General features: G+C 49.3%; 1 protein-coding gene and 1 long non-coding RNA gene across 2 annotated transcripts in view; one reads left to right on the top strand and one right to left on the bottom strand.

Annotated features, from left to right (window-relative positions):
* Positions 1–17,664, bottom strand: part of LOC137541849 (uncharacterized) — a 273,868-nt gene extending 256,204 nt beyond the window's left edge. Inside the window, exon 1 of the long non-coding RNA XR_011025289.1 lies at positions 17,393–17,664. This is a non-coding gene — a long non-coding RNA (uncharacterized lncRNA). The remainder of the gene's footprint in view (positions 1–17,392) is intronic.
* The window catches only part of NXPH3 (neurexophilin 3), a 95,438-nt gene that overhangs the window by 5,460 nt on the left and 64,488 nt on the right, over positions 1–25,490 (top strand). The window lies entirely within an intron of this gene.

Genomic DNA, 25,490 nt, shown 5'->3' on the forward strand with positions numbered 1-25,490 from the left:
TATCAAACTCCCAAGCGGTCATTTGGGTGCCTGATGCGAGCGGTAGGCCGGTAGCTGATAGGCTACTACATTGCATTGCATGGTTTTAGACAATTGTAGCCAGTGACATAACTACGATTCATGGTCCCGCCCAACAAAACTTTGATGCTACTCCCCCCCCCCCCCCCCAAATGTTTCCTACCCCTTTCCTTGCCTCTCCTTGGTGCCCCTCACAGCCTTTGGGGCCCATCTCACAAGAGTCATAAAAAGTGTGGCCATCATTGTCTTCACACCCATAACAAGTGCAGCCACAGAAACCCCTGATCTGAAGGATGGGCCCCTTTATTGGAGGAAGGGAAGGTTAGTAGCTGAAGCTTTGTGCCTCCCTGCCAATAATGCCATCTCAGGGGCTGCTCCCCTCTAGTTATGCCCCTGATTGTAGCCAAACATCCACAACTATCAGTAGTTTGGGCTCCTGAAGTTAGGGATAGGAGTTAGTTGAGGTGGGGTTAGGGTTAGGCACCTACAGGGCGTGGTAGGGTTAGGCATCAGGTGGGGGGTTTCTAGGGTTAGGCATTAGTTGGGGGTTAGGCACCTACAGGGGGTTAGGGTTAGACATTAGCTATAGGCACCCAGAATGGAGGGTTAAGGGTTAGGTTAGTATATAGTAAACATCTGCAAGGAGTTTGCATGTTCTCCCCGTGTCTATGTGGGTTTCCTGCGGGTACTCTGGTTTCCTCCCACATTCCAAAAACATACAGATAAGTTAATTGGCTTCCCTCTAAATTGGCCCAAGACTATGATGCATACACTACACAATACATACATAGACATATGACTATGGCAGGGACTAGATTGGGAGCTCCTCTGAGGGACAGTTAGTGACATGACAATATATACTACTGTACAGCGCTGTGTAAGAGGTCGGCGCTTTATAAATACTTAATAATAATAATAATAATAACTTCAATTACCGATATTTTACTATTTCATCTCCACCGAACACGCAGCTGATGTGGCTATGCCGAAATAAAAATTACTTTTAGGCATTACCAGTTACCTGGCTGCTCTGCTGACTTTTCATCCATCAGTCATGGTCGAATCACTCACCTCAAGCAAGCATGCGGCAATTCCAGCCAAATATCAGTCAGAAACTTGTTCTGCATGCTTGTTCTTCTTGGTCTATGGCAGGGGGCGAGCAGGACAGCCAGGCAATGTGCATGGCAGAGGGCGAGCAGGACAGCCAGGCAATGCACATGGCAGAGGGCGAGCAGGACAGCCAGGCAATGCGCATGGCAGAGGGCGAGCAGGACAGCCAGGCAATGCGCATGGCAGAGGGGGAGCAGGACAGCCAGGCAATGCGCATGGCAGAGGGGGAGCAGGACAGCCAGGCAATGCGCATGGCAGAGGGGGAGCAGGACAGCCAGGCAATGCGCATGGCAGAGGGGGAGCAGGACAGCCAGGCAATGCGCATGGCAGAGGGGGAGCAGGACAGCCAGGCAATGCGCATGGCAGAGGGGGAGCAGGACAGCCAGGCAATGCGCATGGCAGAGGGGGAGCAGGACAGCCAGGCAATGCGCATGGCAGAGGGGGAGCAGGACAGCCAGGCAATGTGCATGGCAGAGGGGGAGCAGGACAGCCAGGCAATGCGCATGGCAGAGGGTGAGCAGGACAGCCAGGCAATGCGCATGGCAGGGGGGGAGCAGGCCAGCCAGGCAATGCGCATGGCAGAGGGCGAGCAGGCCAGCCAGGCAATGCGCATGGCAGAGGGCGAGCAGGCCAGCCAGGCAATGCGCATGGCAGAGGGCGAGCAGGCCAGCCAGGCAATGCGCATGGCAGAGGGCGAGCAGGCCAGCCAGGCAATGCGCATGGCAGAGGGCGAGCAGGCCAGCCAGGCAATGCGCATGGCAGAGGGCGAGCAGGCCAGCCAGGCAATGCGCATGGCAGAGGGCGAGCAGGCCAGCCAGGCAATGCGCATGGCAGAGGGCGAGCAGGCCAGCCAGGCAATGCGCATGGCAGAGGGCGAGCAGGCCAGCCAGGCAATGCGCATGGCAGAGGGCGAGCAGGCCAGCCAGGCAATGCGCATGGCAGAGGGGGAGCAGGACAGCCAGGCAATGCGCATGGCAGAGGGGGAGCAGGACAGCCAGGCAATGCGCATGGCAGAGGGCGAGCAGGCCAGCCAGGCAATGCGCATGGCAGAGGGCGAGCAGGCCAGCCAGGCAATGCGCATGGCAGAGGGCGAGCAGGCCAGCCAGGCAATGCGCATGGTAGAGGGCGAGCAGGCCAGCCAGGCAATGCGCATGGCAGAGGGCGAGCAGGCCAGCCAGGCAATGCGCATGGCAGAGGGCGAGCAGGCCAGCCAGGCAATGCGCATGGCAGAGGGGGAGCAGGCCAGCCAGGCAATGAGCATGGCAGAGGGGGAGCAGGACAGCCAGGCAATGCGCATGGCAGAGGGCGAACAGGACAGACAGGCAATGTGCATGGCAGAGGGCGAGCAGGACAGTCTGGCAGAGGGTGAGCAGGACAGCCAGGCAATGTGCATGGCAGAGGGTGAGCAGGACAGTCTGGCAGAGGGTGAGCAGGACAGCCAGGCAATGTGCATGGCAGAGGGTGAGCAGGACAGCCAGGCAATGTAAAGTGCGATGAACATTTTCACGATAATACAATGGTACATCGGGTACAGTGCATGGTTTAAAATGAAATAAACATGCTAGCCCGAACCATCTCATTCAGGTTCTCTTTAAAACCATTGATCACATGACCTGTACGTAAAATAGGGTAGTTCTGTGCAAAGTCACATGTCAACCATTGTCATCTATACTGCGGTATGCAGATGTAAGCTGATGCCTCATTGGTTATTTCCCAGTAATTTTTTAAAAATCCGATCGGGAACTAAACAATGTGATTGTGTGTAAAGCCGCCGTACCCTGTGCAATCTATAACTGTCACCACTAACTGGACTCCCAGACTCCTCCATTCCGCACAGGACCGTAGCCTTTTTTTTAATGGGTCGTGTAAACTGTCAATCCCAGAGGGCCGTCAGATGACCTCCTGACATTGACATGTTCGATAGGTTAAAAGGCCTGTCCCACCAGGGAGCCCAGATGTGTAATGAGAGACATATTTAAAGTTCAGACACTGCCGGTTAGTTATCTAATGAGGGCTGGCCATTGATCTGAAGAGTTTGAAGATAATGATAGGGCATATCTGTAGCTATATCTGCTGTAGATGATCAGCGCCTAGTCGGCCTGTTATAGTAACTTACGCATCACTGTGTGACCTATTGATTCATGTTTTATGGAGGGACACAGGAGAGAGCTCTTGGAAGAGACAGAGGTCTACAGAGTGATGCATTTCTGGTGGACTTATGTTGTTTATTTATTGAGTCAGGCTCTGATACAGGGCAGGTACACCCTGCTTCTGATCAGATAGAGGATGTTGGACACGGCAGGGCCGACGCAACCATCACGGTAATTGCATTTAGCAAAAGGCAGATTCTTAAAGCGCACCTGAGCTCAGCAATTCCTACCTGCTCTAAAAGATAAGCAACAGCATAATAACCTTTAACTAGTTGCCGACTGCTGAGGCAGCCCCAAGACCGCCTAACGCCGATCGACGTAAAGTCTTAGGGCTCTGTTTTGTAGAAGATCACAAGCAGGCTGCGCGCGCATCTCCTGCTTGGTGGGCGGAGCAGAGCTCCGCCTTCAGTCTCCAAGCAGCGATTGGCACTCGGGAGACAGACGGCGAAACCACCGTCTAATTAGCATGTACATCGCTGCAATCTACAGCAGCGCTTTATAGGGGACAGCCAAGTGTCACAACAGTCCCCCTGGGGGACACAGAAGTGATCCGCCGTGATAGGCTGACAAGGGAGGGAGGGTAATTTAAATAATAAATAAGAAAAAAAATACAATAAATATTAAAGAAAAACAAACAAACCCGGGAGTGATCAGACCCCACCAACAGAGAGCTCTGTTGGTGGGGAGAAAAAGGGGGAAGGGGGGGGGGGGAAATCACTTGTGTGCTGTGTCGTGCGGCCCTGCAGCTTGGCCTTAAAGCTGCAGTCGCCTACTTAAAAAATGGCTTGGTCTTTAACCACTTGCGGACCCAGCCTTTACCCCCCCCCCCTTAAGGACCAGCGCTGTTTTGTATGAGGGGGGGGGGGGGCACTTCAAAGCCCCCCTCCGCGGCGAAATTCCTCCCTCCCTCTCCTACCTTTCCCCCCTGGTGATCGGGGCTGCACATGACGCTATCCGTCCTGTGCAGCCTGTGACAGGCTGTCCTCTGTCACATGGCGGCGATCCCCGGCCGCTGATTGGCCGGGGATCGCCGATCTGCCTTACGGGGCCGTACAATGTAAACAAAGGAGACATATGTCTCCTACGTTTACATTCAGTCTGCTGCAATCAGCGGCTCGCAGGCTATTTACGGAGACCCGCTCCGTGATCTAACAGGAAACGGCCGCTCACGCGAGCGGCCTTTCCTGATTAATTAGGGAGGCACCTGGCGACGCAGATCTGCGTCGCTGGTCCTCCAGCTACCACTTTGCCGCCGCACGGTATGAGTGTGCGGTCGGCAAGTGGTTAAAAAATGGTCTTGGTCTGATACAAATCCTGCAAAAAATCTCCGGCTTGTCTACTTCCTGCTTTCATGGAAACAGACATATTGTTAACATCCTGTGTCTACAAATTAAATCTCTGCCACGGCAGTCAGGTGACACAGCTAAGGGATGAAATTACAACGTGCGGATAGTCACAGATAAGGGGGGGGGGGGGGATTAGACAAGCAAAACTCTCTAAATACACACAGGGTGCATTTCTATATGTTTTCCTTCTGTGCTGTGTGCGAGTTCAGGTCCACTTTAAAGAGGAACTGTAGCAAAAATAACAATATTTTTTTTTACTATTTATTGATGATGCAGTCAGTGTCTACCCACTGTAAAATGTTTCCTGTCCCTGATTTACATTCTGAAATTCATCACAGGTGGTGACCTCTTTATCCTGTCAGGAGATCTCTGTGGAATGTTTGTTTACTGTTTAAAGCCAGTACAACATATACACTGTTGCTACATAATACTCTGGGAGGACAATTCTGCACAGGCTGGCCCAAGCATCAATAGGAGGGTGGGTTTATATACCAATATATAGATACTAGTAGACCCAAGCCGGTTTAAAAACGGGCTCTAGGTCTTTTTTTACCGCCGCCAGTCACTGTGCATGCCCGCCGAACGCCTAAAGCGCGCACGCACTGCCCACCCACCTCGCTCCATGGTCCCTCTAGCTGTCCGTTACTGCACACATGCACAGTAACAAAATAACAGGGACAGCTGCTGGATGCAGTGACAGTAGGGGATTATTATATAGAGGATAGGAAGAGTTTCTGATGCTGAAAACAGGAAAAAAACAACATTAAAGCTGATCCGAGATGATAAACTAACTATAACAAGTAACTTGTCTATATATCTTATCTAAAGTAGATAGTTTACTCTGCAAATCTAGCTGCAAACAGCTTCAACAGTTTATGATTACTTATTCCTGTGATACAATGACAGCAGCCATGTTCTGTTTGTCACGTTACACAGGCATGCTGATCTGCATCTCCAGCCCTCAGCCTGTGAAAACTTCACTCCCCTCTCCTCCTCCCCTCTGCCTCTGAAATCTCTGGCTAGCAACCTCCTCCTCCTGCCCAGACCGAGCTCCCATAAGCCCTTGCTACAGTGCCAAGGCTCTCTGGAGAAGCTGTGTGCGAGGCTTGCTTAGGTTATAGGGAATTAGAGTATTAAAACAAAAACAAAAGTATTTGGCTTGAGGAATGCCCTATAAACTATATGTAAGGAACACAATTATGCAATGAGTAAAAGTTTATCTCGGATCCACTTTGAAGTGGGTATCCTGAATAACTGACAGCATTCTACTGTATATAATTGACTGCATTCTACTGTATGTCACTAGGGTGCCTCTTTAACCACCTGAGCGGTCTGGACGAGCTCAGCTCGTCCAACACCGCCGGAGGCTGCCGCTCAGGCCCTGCTGGGCCGATTTACATCAAATAAAAAGCAGCACACGCAGCCGGCACTTTGCCAGCCGCGTGTGCTGCCTGATCGCCGCCGCTCTGCGGCGATCCGCCGCGAGCAGCGGCGAAAGAGGGTCCCCCCAGCCGCCTGAGCCCAGCGTAGCCGGAACAAAAAGTTCCGGCCAGCGCTAAGGGCTGGATCGGAGGCGGCTGACGTCAGGACGTCGGCTGACGTCGATGACGTCACTCCGCTCGTCGCTATGGCGACGATATAAGCAAAACAAGGAAGGCCGCTCATTGCGGCCTTCCTTGTTTATTCTGGGCGCCGGAGGCGATCGGAAGATCGCCTCCGGAGCGCCCTCTAGTGGGCTTTCATGCAGCCAACTTTCAGTTGGCTGCATGAAATAGTTTTTTTTTTATTAAAAACCCTCCCGCAGCCTCCCTGGCGATTTAATCAGAACGCCAGGGTGGTTAAGCTTGCTCCTGTCCCTTTTTGTATGTAGCAGGCTATGTAACAAAGGAGGGATGGATAGAAATGTTGTTATGGAATAAATATGTTCAAATTGGTCTCTGAGGGGCCTGTACATAAATGTGGTAATTATCCAGATCACCGGGAAAATGCTGCTATTTCTACTAAGATAACGTCACTTCACAGATCGCCTAATTTATAAAACATTAATGAATGCCACAACGTGGCGGAGAAAAAGGGAGTGCAGAGGTGGCAGCTGCACCAGGGCCCTTAGATGAGAGGGGCCAACCTGGGGCCCTACGTCAGTCACTGCATTTGGTCTTCCTTTGTGATATGCCGGTAATGATCTTCTCTAAAAGTGCATTCAACAGTCATAATGGAGTAACCAGCTGCTCTCCTCCCCTGCTTACCCCTCTCTGACACCGTGACTGTCCTTGGCATGGGTGGTCCATATCAATTATGTGTAGAGTGTTTAAAGGATATCCAAGGTGACATGATGAGATAGACATGGGTATGTACAGTGCCTAGCACACAAATAACTAGGCTGTGTTCCATTTTTTCTTTCTCTGCCTGAAAGAGTTAAATATCAGGTATGTAAGTGGCTGACTCAGTCAGGAAGTGACTACAGTGTGACCCTCACTGATAAGAAATCCCCCTTTTTATCTCTTTCCTGCTCTCAGAAATCATTTTCTGCTAGGAAAGTATTTTATAGTTAGAATTTCTTATCAGTGAGGGTCACACTGTAGTCACTTCCTGTCTGAGTCAGGACTGAGTCAGCCATTTACATACCTGATATTTAACTCTTTCAGGCAGAGAAAGAAAAAAAAAAGGAACACAGCCTAGTTATTTGTGTGCTAGGCACTGTACATACACATGTCTATCTCATAATGTCACATTTCACCTCGGGTATCCTTAAGGGGCCCAATATAAAACTCGCACCATAGCTCCAACACCACTGATTGCCACTTGTATAAAGCATTAGCACTCTGTATCACCACTAGTTCCTGCATGGGCAGCGCTGATCACCATATTTATAAAGTGGATGTTATCTGGCTGGCAGTGGCATACCTAGTAGGGTATTCCACACCTGGTGCTATATAATTTACAGACACCTTCTCCCAAACAATTTTTTTTTGGTGGGGTGTGCTGCACTAGTGGTAACCCGATGTCACCTCTCCCTCTCCGATGGTCTAGTGCAGTGATGGCTAACCTTGGCAATCCAGCTGTGACAAAACTACAAATCCCATCATGCATCTGCCTCACCGAGTTATGCTTAGAGCTGTCAGAGTATTGCAAAGCCTCATGGGACTTGTAGTTCCACCACAGCTGGGGTGCCAAGGCTAGCCATCACTGGTCTAGTGGTACCCCAATGTGACATCCCTGGTGGTGCCACCCCCTCATGCCCATATAGATTACATAGTGGTCTGGTGGTCTAGAGTTACCCTGCGGGGAGGGGTGCCAAAATCATGCCTCCCACCCTCTCCATGGGCCCCTTCCTGTGTCCCCCTGCAGCATAGGGCACAGTGGTGCAGCTTGTGAGTTAGGGTGCGTTTCCACTAGTGCGGTGGGGAACCGCCGCGGATTCTCCGGACGAATTTCGCATGCAGGAGCGAAATCGCATGTGGTTTTATGCGAATTTTACTGCGATTTCGCATACGATTTCGCATGGATGACGCTGTGTGCGAATTAAACCATGGCAGTGTCTGTGTGCTTTTCCATTGATTTCATGCGAAATCGTATGCGAATTCGTATGAAAATTCGCATCCAAAAACGCCATGCGAATTCCACTAGTGTATGCGAATCGCATGCGGTGTCTGAATTCGGATGGTTCTGCTGTGCAGATTATTCCTGAACAAGAAAAAGCTCCGTTTTCCTGACAAGTGGACACAGGCTTATTCACTTTTATTGGTTATGCGAATTTGCATGCGGGGAACGCATGCAAATTCGCGTTAGTGGAAACGCACCCGGAATCTCACCTGATCCCGACGCGTCCTCTGCATGGGGCATGTAATTACACAAAGTATAGTGAGAAGACAGCTGCTGAGGACGATGAACTCATCAGGATTACGTGAGGTTTACTCACAGGCCACACCACTGCACCCCACTTTGTAGGGGGACACAAGAGGAGGGGGGGGGAGCCACAGAGAGGAAGGTAGGAAGGACCTCCCCTGATAATTGTTGAAATTTTTGAACAGAGGTTCCAAAATAGAATAAAAACGTCTAAAAAAACGCTTAAAAAGGGGGAAGAGCTGGACTTACCTCCCTCAAGGAAATAGACAGGATTCGTTATTTTATATCAAAAATATTTTTTTTTTTAAAAAAGCTCCACTTGCAACGTGTTTCGCCGGCACAGTCCCGCTTCATCAGGCAATAACTGGAGAAACTCCAGAAAGTCTGTAGCGTGGCCAAGCGCCTCTGTGACCTTGGTTCTCACTTCTCTTCTTCCAAGTTATACTCGCCTGATAATTGGCCCGGCCGGCTGGAGCTTCGATCACTTCTGCCCAGGTGTCACCCCTCACATGGACACACCCAGTGCAGATCACACACACATACACCGCGTAGTATGCCACGGCCGACGGGCACTATAGCTGGCTCATGAGAATTTTGAAATTTAAAAGAAGTAAATACTATGGGCTTTAAAGAGAACAGGCATGCATCTTCTATACCGTCCCCTGTGCAGCCACTATGTGGACACTTCCAAAGACCCAATCCATGGCTCGTGGATCACAATTTTGTGGGGCAAACAATCTGGTACTTGCTGTCCGAAATTCCGGTTCAATAAACAGCACTTCGAATCAAAAGCACTGATTGCCTCATTAAAAAAAAAAAAAAAAATTGCAGTACGGGGTCTTAAAGAGAATCTGTATTGTTAAAATCGCACAAAAGTAAACATACCAGTGTGTTAGGGGACATCTCCTATTACCCCCTGTCACAATTTCACCGCTCCCCGCCGCATTAACCACTTCTCTACCACAGGGTTTTTCACCTAAAAACCACAGCAATTTTAACATTTCAGGGAGGCAAGGGTTAATGGGCTTAATGGGGGTATAATTTATTTTAAAAAACCCTCACTGATGCTGATCACTCACTAATGCTGTATTGGTTATCTGAGATCCTCTCACGAGTGATCTCAGTAACTGTAACAGCATAGTGACTGATTCAATGTTTACACACATTCTGAATGAATGAGCACTGTCATTGGCTTTGGCAGTGCTCATTCAAACTTGTAAGCACTTTGATTGGCTGACCAGCGGGTGCCGAACGCGGCCGCACATCCGCATGCACGTGATCGCGCATCCGCGTGCACGCGATCGCACACGCGAACGGTCACAGCGGGAAAACAAACAGGAGATGCCTATCTACGCCCCTGTGCCCCAGGTGAATTTTAAAGGGGCGTAGATAAGCGTGGCAAGGGTTGCTAAGTGGTTAAAAGTAGTCAAAAACAGTTTTAAAAAGTTTGTTTATAAACAAACAAAATGGCCACCAAAACAGGAAGTAGGTTGATGTACAGTATGTCCACACATAGAAAATACATCCATACACAAGCAGGCTGTATACAGCCTTACTTCTGAATCTCAAGAGATCACTTGTGTGTGTTTACCTTCTGTCCCCAGCTTCTCTCATGCACTGAACATTACAGGCTTCCTGCAGACAGCTCTGCCTATGTCATTAATTCCTCAGTATGTGACAGACCAGCTCCTTTCACAGCCTCCAGAGGAGGATTTTTATCCAGCTCTCTTCTATCACTGATAAGATAGCAGAGAAGCTGCTGGCTTATGTAAATAAAACACACACTGGAGTGTGCATAGAGGAACAGATCTGCACGGAAGAACTTGGCAGCCTTACAGACACAGGCCGACAAGTCTGACAGGGGAAAGATACATTGATTTATTACAGAGATGGTTATAGTAGAAAGAGCTGCAGCAAGCCAGATCACATTAGAATAGGTTTAGGAACTTGTAGGATGGTAGAAAAAACGTTGTAATTTTTGTTACAGAGTCACTTTAATGATGCTTATAAGAAAAAAAAAAAAACAGTACAAAATTTCAAACAACTACACAGAACAATAACTGTAACAATACCAATCGGAATCATCTTCAAAGAAGAAAAGCAAAAAGTAATAATGAGGCAATACGTAACAGCGGATCCTAGTCTATCCCTGTATTGCCGTACAAGGTCACCTGTTGACTAAACACAGAGTACTTCAAAATAATTTTAAAAATGCGGTTGTATACTCAGCGCCATCAACCCGGTTTGTTCAACATGTCTTCAGCTAACTTGATATTTTGAGAACATAAAAAAAAAAAAATATTGGAGTAGTTTTTCATAAATATTGTGTTTTTAAAGTATAAAACCGACAATCTGATTTTTAAAACTGGAGAACAAAGAGGCAGTGAATTTATGACCAGATTCCTGCTTCTTCATAAATAGATCCCCAAAACAGAGACAGGTTCTCTGTCAGCTTGTGATGTCTGCCCTCTTGTGGACACATTTAGTGTTGTATTGAATTCCCTAACTAGATTTAAAGAGGAACTGTAGCGAAAATAAGATAAATAAAATTGTTTACAATATTAATTTCTAGATTATTTAGTCAGTGTTTGCCCATTGTAAAATCTTTCCTCTCCCTGATGTTTGGTACTGAGAGTTCTATGCACAGACGGAGATACTGCTTGCTTGGCAGTTGGAAAAAGCCGTTATTACCCACAATGCAATGAGGTTCACAGACAGCAAACTGTCAGGACCTGGGTCATGACATCACAATGTGGGAGGGGTTCCACCACAATCAGCCATAAAGGCGTCCCTGATGATCTATTTGAGAAAAGGTAAAGATTTGAGTGAAAAGGGGGGGTATCAGCTACTGATTGGGTTGAAAAACAGAAATGAAGTTAAAATGTCAAAATGTCCACATGTCGTTGTCAACATCACCATAGCCTAAAACTGAAAGCTTCAGAAAACATGCTGATTGGTATAAATTATAAGTAGTACTTATTGTAACTGAATGTTTTAAATTCAGAAGCCCATAATGTAGCGGTGCTTCTGTACCTCTGTGCACCTAAATCGCTAATGCCTCAAGAGTTTCCTGTTAACTGATTCAGGTCTTACAATTGTTACCCACCTACTTCCTGTGAGCTACAAGCTCACCTCCTCACACATGATTTCTGATATTATGCAGGAACACTGGGAAATGTAGATTTAATTCTATTTTTCTGACTACTTTGGTTGTCACATACTTACACCTGGATGACCAACCCAGCAGATGAAGCCAGAATACATAAATGAAGTAGCCATGTTCCCCAGTAAACAGAATTAAGTAGCCATGTGCCCATATATATCAGTATTAGATAGCCAGTGCTGGATGGGGAGGGCTGGAAGGGCTTTGCTGGGTGCTACTGCCTGCTATACTGGGCGTTGCCTGGGTGCTGGGCTGGGGAGGGCTGGGCGCTCTGCTGGGTGCTACTGCCTGCTATGCTGGGCGTTGCCTGGGTGGTGGGCTGGGGAGGGCTGGGCGCGCTGCTGGGTGCTACTGCCTGCTATGCTGGGCGTTGCCTGGGTGGTGGGCTGGGGAGGGCTGGGCGCTCTGCTGGGTGTTACTGCCTGCTATACTGGGCGTTGCCTGGGTGGTGGGCTGGGGAGGGCTGGGCGCTTTGCTGGGTGCTACTGCCTGCTATGCTGGGCGTTGCCCGGGTGCTGGGCTGGGCGCTTTGCTGGGTGCTGGACTGGGAGCTTTCTTGGGTGCTGGGTTGGGAGCTTTCCTGGGTCCTGGGCTGAACAGGGCTGGGCGCTTTGCTGGGTGCTGGACTGGGAGCTTTCCTGGGTGCTGGGCTGGGAGCTTTCCTCGGTCCTGGGCTGAACAGGGCTGGGCGCTTTGTTGGGTGCTGGACTCGGTGCTTTCCTGGGTGCTGGGCTGGGCACTTTGCTGGGTGCTGGGCTTGGAGCTTTCCTGGGTGCTGGACTGGGAGCTTTCCTGGGTGCTGGGCTGAACAGGGCTGGGCGCTTTGCTGGGTGCTGGACTGGGGGCTTTCCTGGGTGCTGGGCGCTTTCCTGGGTGCTGGGCTGGGTGCTTTCCTGGGTGCTGGGCGCTTTCCTGGGTGCTGGGCTGGGCGCTTTCCTGGGTGCTGGGCTGGGCACTTTGCTGAGTGCTGGGCTGGGAGCTTTCCTGGGTGCTGGACTGGGAGCTTTCCTGGGTGCTGGACTGGGAGCTTTCCTGGGTGCTGGACTGGGAGCTTTCCTGGGTGCTGGACTGGGAGCTTTCCTGGGTGCTGGACTGGGAGCTTTCCTGGGTGCTGGGCTGGGAGCTTTCCTGGGTGCTGGGCTGGGAGCTTTCCTGGGTGCTGGGCTGAACAGGGCTGGGCGCTTTGCTGGGTGCTGGACTGGGAGCTTTCCTGGGTGCTGGGCTGGAGGCTTGGCTGGGTGATTTGCTGGATGCGAGGGCAGAGAGAGGCAGGGCAGGGCGCACACTGCCCGCCCGGACCTGGTGCACTTCAAATGCAGGAAGTGAACAATGACTTCACATCCGCATTTGAAGTGTCCACATCCTGCAGATACTGTGTGCCCTGCTCTGCCTCTTTCTGGCTGATCCAAGGTCTGAAGAGAGAGGCAGTGTGGACCAGGAGCAGAGGTGGCCTTAGAGTATGCAGGGCCTGGGGCAAGTGTCATATGCAGGGCCTAGAGCCTGAGTATAGTTGCCCCAAGTATAAGTAGCCAGGTATAGGTGCCCCCAGTATAGGTAGCCAGGTATAGGTGCCCCCAGTATAGGTAGCCAGGTATAGGTCCCCCCCAGTATAGGTAGCCAGGTGTAGGTGTCCCCAGTATAGGTAGCCAGGTATAGGTGCCCCCAGTATAAGTAGCCAGGTATAGGTGCCCCCAGTATAGGTAGCCAGGTATAGGTCCCCCCAGTATAGGTAGCCAGGTATAGGTCCCCCCAGTATAGGTAGCCAGGTATAGGTCCCCCCAGTATAGGTAGCCAGGTATAGGTGCCCCCAGTATAGATAGCCAGGTATAGGTGCCCCCAGTATAGATAGCCAGGTATAGGTGCCCCCAGTATAAGTAGCCAGGTATAGGTGCCCCCAGTATAAGTAGCCAGGTATAGGTGCCCCCAGTATAAGTAGCCAGGTATAGGTGCCCCCAGTATAAGTAGCCAGGTATAGGTGCCCCCAGTATAAGTAGCCAGGTATAGGTGCCCCCAGTATAAGTAGCCAGGTATAGGTGCCCCCAGTATAAGTAGCCAGGTATAGGTGCCCCCAGTATAAGTAGCCAGGTATAGGTGTCCCCAGTATAAGTAGCCAGGTATAGGTGTCCCCAGTATAAGTAGCCAGGTATAGGTGTCCCCAGTATAGATAGCCAGGTATAGGTGCCCCCAGTACAGGTAGCCAGGTATAGGTGCCCCCAGTACAGGTAGCCAGGTATAGGTGCCCCCAGTACAGGTAGCCAGGTATAGGTGCCCCCAGTACAGGTAGCCAGGTATAGGTGCCCCCAGTACAGGTAGCCAGGTATAGGTGCCCCCAGTATAGATAGCCAGGTATAGGTGCCCCCAGTATAGATAGCCAGGTATAGGTGCCCCCAGTATAAGTAGCCAGGTATAGGTGCCCCCAGTATAGATAGCCAGGTATAGGTGCCCCCAGTATAAGTAGCCAGGTATAGGTGCCCCCAGTATAGATAGCCAGGCATAGGTGCCCCCAGTATAGATAGCCAGGCATAGGTGCCCCCAGTATAGATAGCCAGGCATAGGTGCCCCCAGTATAAGTAGCCAGGTATAGGTGCCCCCAGTATAAGTAGCCAGGTATAGGTGCCCCCAGTATAAGTAGCCAGGTATAGGTGCCCCCAGTATAGATAGCCAGGTAGGTGTCCCCTGTATAGGTAGCCAGGTATAGGTGCCCCTAGTATAGGTAGCCAGATATAGGTGCCCCCAGTATAAGTAGCCAGGTATAGGTGCCCCCAGTATAAGTAGCCAGGTATAGGTGCCCCCAGTATAAGTAGCCAGGTATAGGTGCCCCCAGTATAAGTAGCCAGGTATAGGTGCCCCCAGTATAAGTAGCCAGGTATAGGTGCCCCTAGTATAAGTAGCCAGGTATAGATGTCCCCAGTATAAGTAGCCAGGTATAGGTGCCCCTAGTATAAGTAGCCAGGTATAGGTGCCCCTAGTATAAGTAGCCAGGTATAGGTGTCCCCTGTATATGTAGCCAGGTATAGGTGCCCCCAGTATAGGTAGCCTGGTATAGGTGCCCCCAGTATAGGTAGCCTGGTATAGGTGCCTCCAGTATAAGTAGCCAGGTATAGGTGCCCCCAGAATAGTTAGCCAGGCATAGGTGCTCCCAGTATAAGTAGCCCTAACATTAACCCTCCTGTATCTACACCTAACACTACCCTCCCCTATCTACGCCTAACCCTTCCCATCTACAACTAACCAGGCTCGGAGGGGAGGGTTAGTGTTAGGTGTAGGTGAGGGGAGGTTAGTGTTAAATAGTGGAGAGTAGTGTATTAATAGGTAGCCTCCCCCCCCCCCCAGCATAGGTAGCCAGATGTGCCCCTAGTATTAGGTAGCTCCACCCAGCATAGGTAGCTAGATGTGCCCCCAGTATTAGGCAGCTCCCCCCAGCATAGGTAGCCAGATGTGCCCCCATAGTTAGGCAGCTTTCCCCAGCATAGGTAGCCAGATGTGCCCCATAGTTAGGCAGCCTCCCCCTCCTTAGCAAAGGTAGCCAGACATAACCCTAGTATGAGGTAGGTCCAAATTCCCCCCCCCCCCAAAAAAAAAGCTTTATTGGCAAGACCAAATTCCTTTTAGCATTGCCAAAGCAAAACATTAGCATGGGGGGAGGGGAGGGTGGAAATATGTGAAGGGTGCAGCGGGTTAAGGTATACATTCCATAAGGGTGTGGAGGATATAAGGGAACGTATGGGTGGCTGGGATATACAGTCCATAGAGGAGGGGGTTATGGGGTGCAGTATAAGGTGCATACAGTCTGTGGGGTACCATGTTCCTCTCAGTTGGTGGCAGGCAGTAACATACGGAGCAGTGCTTTTCAGCGCTGCTAGATTTGGGCGCAGCCGGTGCCTCCATAGACTACAATAGGAATCATTCCTATTGCAGCGCTCAGTGAGTAACGTCGGCGCCGTCAGAAGACGGAGCCGAGGTTGCTTAAAGAGGAACTGTAACGGTAAAACGTCCCCTGGGGGGTACTCACCTCGGGTGGGGGAAGCCTCAGGATCCTAATGAGGCTTCCCACGCCGTCCTGCGTCCCTCGGGGGTCTCGCTGTAGCCCTCCGTACAGCCGTGACGCAATATTTACCTTCCTGGCTCCTGCGCAGGCGCTCTGATGGCTGTCGGCTCCGAAGTAGGCGGAAATACCCGATCGCCGTCGGGTCCGCTCTACTGCGCAGGCGCAAGTCTCCGGTGCCTGCGCAGTAGAGCGGACCCGACGGAGATCGGGTATTTCCGTCTATTTCCGAGCCGAATGCAGCCACAGCGCCCCCGCTGGAGCCAGCAAAGGTAAATATTGAACTGACAGTCGGGTCTGTCGCCGGCTGTTCGGAGGGCTGCAGCGAGACCCCCGTGGGACAGAGGACTGCGTGGGAAGCCTCATTAGGATCCCGAGGCTTCCCCCACCCGAGGTGAGTACCCCCCAGGGGAGGTTTTTTAAGTTACAGAGTCTCTTTAAAAAACACAATAATTCGGCCTCCAGCAATCGCTGGAAGCCGAATTATTTCATTCCCCCACTATCCATGGCGGCCTGGAGGGGGAATAGTAATTATATCGGCCCGGACTTGTGCAGAAGCAGGATCAGCCATATACCGGCCGTATCCTGCGCCCAAGTCTACCGGCGCCGATTTCAAATGTACTCGTAACATATGGGGCAGCTATTTGCACGGTTGTTTCCTCTTCCCCCTGTAGGAAGCAGAGTTTCCTCTCCTCATCTAGGTCTGCCTAGACACCCCAGAAAAGACTGTAATGCAAATATAACAGTTCTGTCTCTAGTCCTAGCTGCACCTGAGTTGTATACGACCCTGGGAGGCCTCATATCCCACAGGAATCGCTCACTGCAAGCTGGCCCTGTGAATCTGCAGGCAGATAATACAACACGCACCTCTCAACTTTTTCAGATAAAGAAAAAAGAGGGACAATTAAGCCACCCGCAACCATGCCACACCTCTAATCACACACCTGGTCAAGCATACCATAAAGATTTCATAAGAAAAATATGTTATTTTATCATTTAAACCATACTAGTCCTTTCTATCCAGATTAATTTTCCCTTCAATTTAAAGAGACTCTGTACTAAAAAAAAAACATCCCCTGGGGGGTACTAACCTTGGTAGGGGGAAGCCTAAGGGGCCCAATGAGGCTTCCCCCTCCCCCGGTAGCTGCAGGCAGTCCAGCGCTGGCTCCCCCGAAGCGTCCCGGAATCCTCCCTCGACAAGCGCTGATAAGCTACATTTATTTACCTTCCCTGGCTCCAGTGGGGGGCGCTGTTGCGGCTCTCAGCACGGAGATAGGCAGAAATAGCCGATCTCTGTCAGCTACGCAGGCACAGGAGACTTGCAGGAGACTTGCGCCTGCGCAGTAGAGCGGGCCGAAAGCGATCGGCTATTTCCGCCTATCTCAGAGCGGAGAGCTGATACTGCGCCTGCGCTGGAGCCAGGAAGGTAAATATTTACATCCCCGCCGTTCAGAGGGGCACAGCGAGACCGCAGTGGGACACAGGAGGACGAGGGAATCCGGAGGCTTCCTCCACCCGAGGTGAGTACCCACCAGGCGAACTTTTTTTAGTTACAGGTTTTCTTTAACATTTGAAAATAAGAAATACATTTTAAAGCTGGGAATAAATATTTAGAGTCAATTAAACACAACTTCCAGTATAAAAATACCTATATGGACATAGATCAGTACATCAGCCCTGAAAGAGGGACTGTTGGGAGGTATGGAAAACATACCAATAATCCGGATCCACTATCAGGCAACCATTGCTGTCTGGGCTTCCTTCACACTGTAGAAATAAAGTAGTTTGCTTGCAGTTCCTTCATATGAGGCAGATGGAGCAGTCACTATGGGAAGTGGTCTGTAACACTCCTCTTCAGATACAATGCAGTCACTGGTCACTGTGGAGAGGGGCTTTCACCTCATATACAGCACACCTCTGTGTATGGCACTGTGGGGTCTACCCAGCCAGTTCCCAGCACACCCCTCTCCACCATGCTCTCCTCACAGCTCTCCTCACAGTTCTAGCACTTTCTGTTTCCTCTCTGAGGTAAGTCTTTCTCTCATTGGCTACACAGCTCCACAGTATAAAAGCCGCTCTCCTATTGGTGGCAGGAATTAGTGATGGCTCTTTTCAATGAATCCATTCATTTGATTCAATTCATTAAAAAGAACCGGATCATGAACCAAATCATTTGATTCATTTCACTGGGGAGGGTGTGGCTAGCAGTAACTGGTTGCTGGTCACTCCCCTCCCCTGCTAATTTGCCCAGACATTAGTGATGGGAATTCCGGCTCTTCTCAGAGAATCGGCTCTTCTGAATCATAGTTGGCTGATGGTGTAATGGTTAAGGGCTCTGCCTCTGACACAGGAGACCTGGGTTCGAATCTCGGCTCTGCCTGTTCAGTAAGCCAGCACTAATTCAGTAGGAGACCTTTGGCAAGTCTCCCTTACACTGCTACTGCCAATAGAGCGCGCCCTAGTGGCTGCTGCTCTGCTCTGGCGCTTTGAGTCCGCAAGGAGAAAAGCGCAATATAAATGTTATTAGTCTTGTCTTGTCTTGTGAATCGGCTCCCATTAAAGAGCTGGCTCTTACAGCTCTCAATCGGCTCTTCGTGAGATATCAGCCCCATCTACACGATACGATTCTTTGTACGATTCGATTACGATTCTATTTACGATCCGATTAAATCCAACATGTCTGATCGGGATTCAATTCGATTTGCCATTGTTTTGAAATGGCAAATTGAATTGAATCGAATCGAATCCTGATCGGACATGCCGGATTTAATCGGATCGTAAATAGAATCGTAATTGAATCTTACAAAGAATCGTATCGTGTAGATTGGGCTTAGACACCACTCAGAATCGGAGTAAAAGCCCCGCCCCCGTCTCCATGACAACTCTAGACTGCTTCTCTGACTGGTGCAATCCCTCCTGCTACTGCTCTGCTCCGCCCAATACACTCCTACAAGCTGCGAGAGGAGGACTACATCTCCCAGCAAGCCTCAGCGCCCTTTATTACAGACCAAAGCAGGGCTGTGTGTGGCGGCTGAGGCATCGGCTCTTTTGAACTTGAGAACCGGCTCTTGTCGTTCGCAGCAAAGAGCCGGCTCTTAGAGCCGGCTCGTTCACGAACGACCCATCACTACCAGACATGTATGAGGGCTGGTGCACACCAGAGTGGTCCTGGAGCTTTTTTTTAAGGGCCCGTTTCCACTTGTGCGGTGCGAATCGCCGCGGGAAAAATTTGCATGAATGACGCTGTGTGCGAATTTCACCATGGCAGTGCCTGTGTGCTTTTCCATTGATTCCACACGAATTTGCGTGCGAATTTGCATGACAATTCGCATACACCCGCATAGCGGTATGCAAATTCTGATGGCTCTACCATGCGGATTTTTCACGCGGACGAAAACGCTCAGAAATCCTGACAAGTGGAAACAGTCCCATCCACTTGTATGGGCTATGCGAATTTGCATGCGGCAAACGCATGCGAATTCGCGATAGTGGAAACGGGCCCTGAAACACTTGCAGGGGAAAAACCGCTTGGTTAATGAAAGTGAATGGGCTGGTGGGGCTGGTGCACACCAGAGCGGCTCGTTTTTTCCACAAACGCAAACTTGGGGGCTGCAGCATTTTTTAGATTTCTGAGGCGTTTCTGCCTCAATGTTAAAGTATAGGAAAGTGGAAAACCGCTCTGGAAAACACTATATCACAGCGGTTTTCCAGGCATTTTTGTTACAGAAGCTGTATGAAATCTGATACACAAAAACGCTCCCAAAAACTCTAGGCATGTTTAGAAAATCTCTCTAAGGCTCTATTCACACCTGCGATTTTAAAACGCTGGCAATTTTTGCTGGCGTTTTGCAGGAGTGATTTTTTACCGCAATTTCACGTGGAAAAATCACTGAACAGTGCGGCGATTTTGGTGCGATCGCGTTTTGCACTTCTATAGCACTGAAACGCGATTGCCTGGAAATCGCCTGAAAATGTTGCAGGCGATGCGTTTGGCGTCTTTGCCTGTTTTTGGGCGCTTTGCGGCGAGTAGCGCAAATCGCCCAAGTAAGAATGGGCCCAGGGGGTTTCATTACGCTAGCGCTTTTAAAAAGCGCTAGCGTTTGAGCGTTTTGCCGAAATCGCGGCAAAACGCTCTAGTATGAATGGGGCCTAAACATGCCTAGAATCACTCTGAAAATCTGCTTCAAAACCCTCTATCGTTTTGCAGATCTGCTAGAGTTTTTTGGTGTGTACTGGGCCTTATTCCTCCTCCTGGCTCCTCCTCCTTCAGCTGTGTGTGGGTGGGCCTTATTCCTACTCCTGGCTCCTCCTCCTTCAGCTGTGTGTACTGGGCCTTATTCCTCCTCCTGGCTCCTCCTCTTTTAGTTGTGTGTGGGTGGGCCTTATTCCTCCTTCTGGCTCCTTCTCCTTCAGCTGTGTGTGTACAGGGCCCTTATTCCTCCTCCTGGCTCCTCCTCCTTCAGCTGTGTGTGTACTGGCCCTTATTCCTCCTCCTGGCTCCTCCTCCTCCAGCTGTGTGTGTGTACTGGGCCTTATTCCTCCTCTTGGCTCCTCCTCCTTTAGCTGTGTGTGCGCTGGCCCTTATTCCTCCTGGCTCCTCCTCCTTTAGCTGTGTGTGTGTACTGAGCCTTATTCCTCCTCCTGGCTCCTCCTCCTTTAGCTGTGTGTGTGTGTGCTGGGCCTTATTCCTCCTCCTTTAGCTGTGTGTGTGTGTGTGCTGGGCCTTATTCCTCCTCCTGGCTCCTCCTCCTTTAGCTGTGTGTGTGTGTACTGGGCCTTATTCCTTCTACTGGCTCCTCCTCCTTTAGCTGTGTGTGTGTGTGCTGGGCCTTATTCCTTCTACTGGCTCCTCCTCCTTTAGCTGTGTGTGTGTGTGCTGGGCCTTATTCCTTCTACTGGCTCCTCCTCCTTTAGCTGTGTGTGTGCTGGGCCTTATTCCTTCTACTGGCTCCTCCTCCTTTAGCTGTGTGTGTGTGTGCTGGGCCTTATTCCTTCTACTGGCTCCTCCTCCTTTAGCTGTGTGTGTGTGTAGGCCCTTTTTCACTAGCTGCGTTTTTGCCAAAAACACAAAACACATGCGTTTGCTGATTCTTAAAGAGACACTGAAGCGAAAAAAAATTACGATATAATGAATTGGTTGTGTAGTACGGATAATTTCTAGAACATTAGTAGCAAAAAAAATTCTCATATTTTTATTTTCAGTTATACCGATTTTTTAAAACATTGCATCATTCTCTAATATTTGCAGTTTACACACTACTCAGCATTCTAAATGCTGCGCAGTAGAGCTTTTACATTTGTTTTATGTGAAATCGTATGCAAATTCGTGGTAAAATTCGCATACCGAAACCACATGCGAATTTCCTATTAAATTTTTTTTTTTTTTACAATACTGTATTCTCTTATAAATTATTTAGTCAGTGGTTGCCCATTGTAAAATCTTTCCTCTCCCTTATTTACATTCTGACATTTATCAAAGGTGGCAAAGTCTTTAGTACTGGCAGGTGATCTCTGCAGAATGTTTGTGCACTGAGACTTCTAAAGCCAATAGAGAAAATCTTTGGTCTCCCAGAATGCTTTACGGCATGGGCAAACTTGGCTCTCCAGCTGTTAAGGAATTACAAATCCCACAATGCATTTGCCTTTATGTCTGTGGCTGTCAGACTCCTCCAATGCATTGTGGGACTTGTAGTCCCTCAACAGCTGGAGGGCCAAATTTGCCCATGCCTGGCCTAGGCTAAGCCTCAGTGGGAGGGCGTGGCTACACGTCAATATACAGTAATATATAGCTATAAGAAGTTCTTCTGATAATGAAACCTAGCAAATTACAGCAAAAGTGGGTATCCTGACTCATGTACTGCATTCTGTTATATGTGGTTACAGTTCCTCTATAACAGAGCTCTGCCTAATATATTGCAGACTAGAAATTGTCATTGTTTTTCTCTCAGTCCAGCAGAGGGGGCACATTACGCTTTAATAAAGGTGGTGGCAGAGCCAAATTTACCTATAGGCACTGTAGGCGTATGCCTACAAGCGGCCCATGTATAAACGGTGGCTCTTTGGCCGCCCAAAATGCCCCCTCGGCTCCCCTTCCATCCCTCTGCAGAGTGCCAGATGAACGGTACTCACCAGCTCCCGACGTTCCCGCGATGATCTACAGCAGCGACAGAGCGTCCACCACCATCTCCATAGCTACAGCGGGTCTCTTTGCGTGTGACCCGGCGGCTCATAACAGTGTCACTTGACTCGTCATGTGACTCGCTGTTACAAGCCGCCGGGTCACACGCAGAGAGACCTGTTGTAGCTATGGAGACGGCGGTGGACGCTCTGCCGCTGAGGATGCATCACTGAAATGTCGGGAGCTGGCGAGTCTCTTCTAGTAACCGCTCCGCTGGCACTCTGCAGAGGGAGGGGGAGCAAAGGGGGCACTGATAGCTGGCTAACCTATACTGTGGCACAAATAGCTGGCTAACCTATACTGAGGCACCTATAGCTAGTTAACCAATACTGGGGGCACCTATACCTGGCAAACCTATACTGGGGCACCTATGTCTGGCTACCTATACTGGGGCACCTATAGCTGACTAACATATACTGGGGCACCTATGTCTGGCTACCTATACTGTGGCACCTATAGCTGACTAACATATACTGGGAAACCTATAGCTGGCTACTTATACTGGGGGCACCTATAGCTAAACTATACTGGGGCACCTATATCTGGCTACCTATACTGGGGCACCTATACCTGGCAAACCTATACTGGGGCACCTATGTCTGGCTACCTATACTGGGGCACCTATAGTTGAATAACATATAATGTGGCACCTATAGCTAGCTAACCAATACTGAGGCACCTATACCTGGCAAACCTGTACTAGGCCAACTTCTGGCTACCTATACTGGGGGCACCTATGTCTGGCTACCTATACTGGGGCACCTATAGATAACTAACATATACTGGGGGCACCTATACCTGGCTACCTATAACTGGGGCACCTATACCTGGCAAACCTATCCTGGTCTAACCTATACTGGAGTACCTATAGCTGGCTAACTTATAATGGGGCACCTATAGCTGGCACAATGAATGTCTATGGGGGTTGTGTGAGGGGTGTGGCCTGTGTTAAGGGGTGGGGCTTATGGCACCTGGGCTTATGTACCTATAGGCACCTGAGCTGTAAATCTGGCCCTGGCTGGTGGTTTACTTGCAAAGTTCTAATTGATGATTCCAGGTGGACTGGTTTAAATAATTGTATAACTTTCTGGACTTCTCTAACGTTTTACTGACAATGGCGTTAACAAAAAAAAAAAAAAAATACAGAAACAGTTTTGGATGAGAGAGGTCAGAGGAGAAAGACAGTCGTGACTGCTGGTCATTTATAGGAGAAGTCATGGAGAAGCATGTGATCAGTTTGGTCAGGTGATAGATATGTAAGTCTCTGATTAGTGATGGGCGTGTCTAGGAGAAGACATGGAGAAGCATGTGATCAGTGTAGTCAGGTGATAGATATGCAAGTCTCTGATTAGTGATGGGCGTGTCTAGGAGAAGTCATGGTGAAGCATGTGATCAGTCTGGTCAGGGGATAGATATGTAAGTCTCTGATTAGTGATGGGCGTGTCTAGGAGAAGTCATGGAGAAGCATGTGATCAGTCTGGTCAGGTGATAGATATGTAAGTCTCTGATTAGTGATGGGCGTGTCTAGGAGAAGTCATGGAGAAGCATGTGATCAGTCTGGTCAGGTGATAGATATGTAAGTCTCTGATTAGTGATGGGCGTGTCTAGGAGAAGTCATGGAGAAGCATGTGATCAGTCTGGTCAGGTGATAGATATGTAAGTCTCTGATTAGTGATGGGCGTGTCTAGGAGAAGTCACGGAGAAGCATGTGATCAGTGTGATCAGGTGATAGATATGCAAGTCTCTGATTAGTGATGGTCATGTCTAGGAGAAGACATGGAGAAGCATGTGATCAGTCTGGTCAGGTGATAGATATGTAAGTCTCTGATTAGTGATGGGCGTGTCTAGGAGAAGACATGGAGAAGCATGTGATCAGTGTGGTCAGGAGATAGATATGTAAGTCTCTGATTAGTGATGGGCGTGTCTAGGAGAAGACATGGAGAAGCATGTGATCAGTGTGGTCAGGGGATAGATATGTAAGTCTCTGATTAGTGATGGGCGTGTCTAGGAGAAGTCATGGAGAAGCATGTGATCAGTCTGGTCAGGTGATAGATATGTAAGTCTCTGATTAGTGATGGGCGTGTCTAGGAGAAGTCATGGAGAAGCATGTGATCAGTCTGGTCAGGTGATAGATATGTAAGTCTCTGATTAGTGATGGGCGTGTCTAGGAGAAGTCACGGAGAAGCATGTGATCAGTGTGATCAGGTGATAGATATGCAAGTCTCTGATTAGTGATGGTCATGTCTAGGAGAAGTCATGGAGAAGCATATCATCAGTCTGGTCAGGTGATAGATATGTAAGTCTCAGATTACTGATGGTTGTGTCTAGGAGAAGTCATGGAGGAGCATGTGATCAGTTTGGTCAGGTGATAGATATGTAAGTCTCTGATTAGTGATGGGCGTGTCTAGGAGAAGTCATGGAGAAGCATGTGATCAGTCTGGTCAGGTGATAGATATGTAAGTCTCTGATTAGTGATGGGCGTGTCTAGGAGAAGTCATGGAGAAGCATGTGATCAGTCTGGTCAGGTGATAGATATGTAAGTCTCTGATTAGTGATGGGCGTGTCTAGGAGAAGTCATGGAGAAGCATGTGATCAGTTTGGTCAGGTGACAGATATGTAAGTCTCTGATTAGTGATGGTCGTGTCTAGGAGAAGTCATGGAAAAGCATGTGATCAGTGTGGTCAGGTGATAGATATGTAAGTCTCTGATTAGTGATGGTCCTGTCTAGGAGAAGTCATGGAGAAGCATGTGATCAGTCTGGTCAGGTGATTGATATGTAAGTCTCTGATCAGTGATGGTCATGTCTAGGAGAAGTCATGGAGAAGCATATCATCAGTCTGGTCAGGTGATAGATATGTAAGTCTCTGATTAGTGATGGGCGTGTCTAGGAGAAGTCATGGAGAAGCATGTGATCAGTCTGGTCAGGTGATAGATATGTAAGTCTCTGATTAGTGATGGACGTGTCTAGAAGAAGTCATGGAGAAGCATGTGATCAGTTTGGTCAGGTGATAGATATGTAAGTCTCTGATTAGTGATGGGCGTGTCTAGGAGAAGTCATGGAGAAGCATGTGATCAGTTTGGTCAGGTGATAGATATGTAAGTCTCTGATTAGTGATGGGCGTGTCTAGGAGAAGTCATGGAGAAGCATGTGATCAGTTTGGTCAGGTGATAGATATGTAAGTCTCTGATTAGTGATGGGCGTGTCTAGGAGAAATCATGGAGAAGCATGTGATCAGTTTGGTCAGGTGATAGATATGTAAGTCTCTGATTAGTGATGGGCGTGTCTAGGAGAAGTCATGGAGAAGCATGTGATCAGTTTGGATAGATATGTAAGTCTCTGATTAGTGATGGGCGTGTCTAGGAGAAGACATGGAGAAGCATGTGATCAGTGTGGTCAGGGGATAGATATGTAAGTCTCTGATTAGTGATGGGCGTGTCTAGGAGAAGACATGGAGAAGCATGTGATCAGTGTGGTCAGGGGATAGATATGTAAGTCTCTGATTAGTGATGGGCGTGTCTAGGAGAAGTCATGGAGAAGCATGTGATCAGTCTGGTCAGGTGATAGATATGTAAGTCTCTGATTAGTGATGGGCGTGTCTAGGAGAAGTCATGGAGAAGCATGTGATCAGTCTGG

The sequence above is a fragment of the Hyperolius riggenbachi genome, chromosome 12 (assembly GCF_040937935.1).
Source record: "Hyperolius riggenbachi isolate aHypRig1 chromosome 12, aHypRig1.pri, whole genome shotgun sequence".
Taxonomy (NCBI): domain Eukaryota; kingdom Metazoa; phylum Chordata; class Amphibia; order Anura; family Hyperoliidae; genus Hyperolius; species Hyperolius riggenbachi.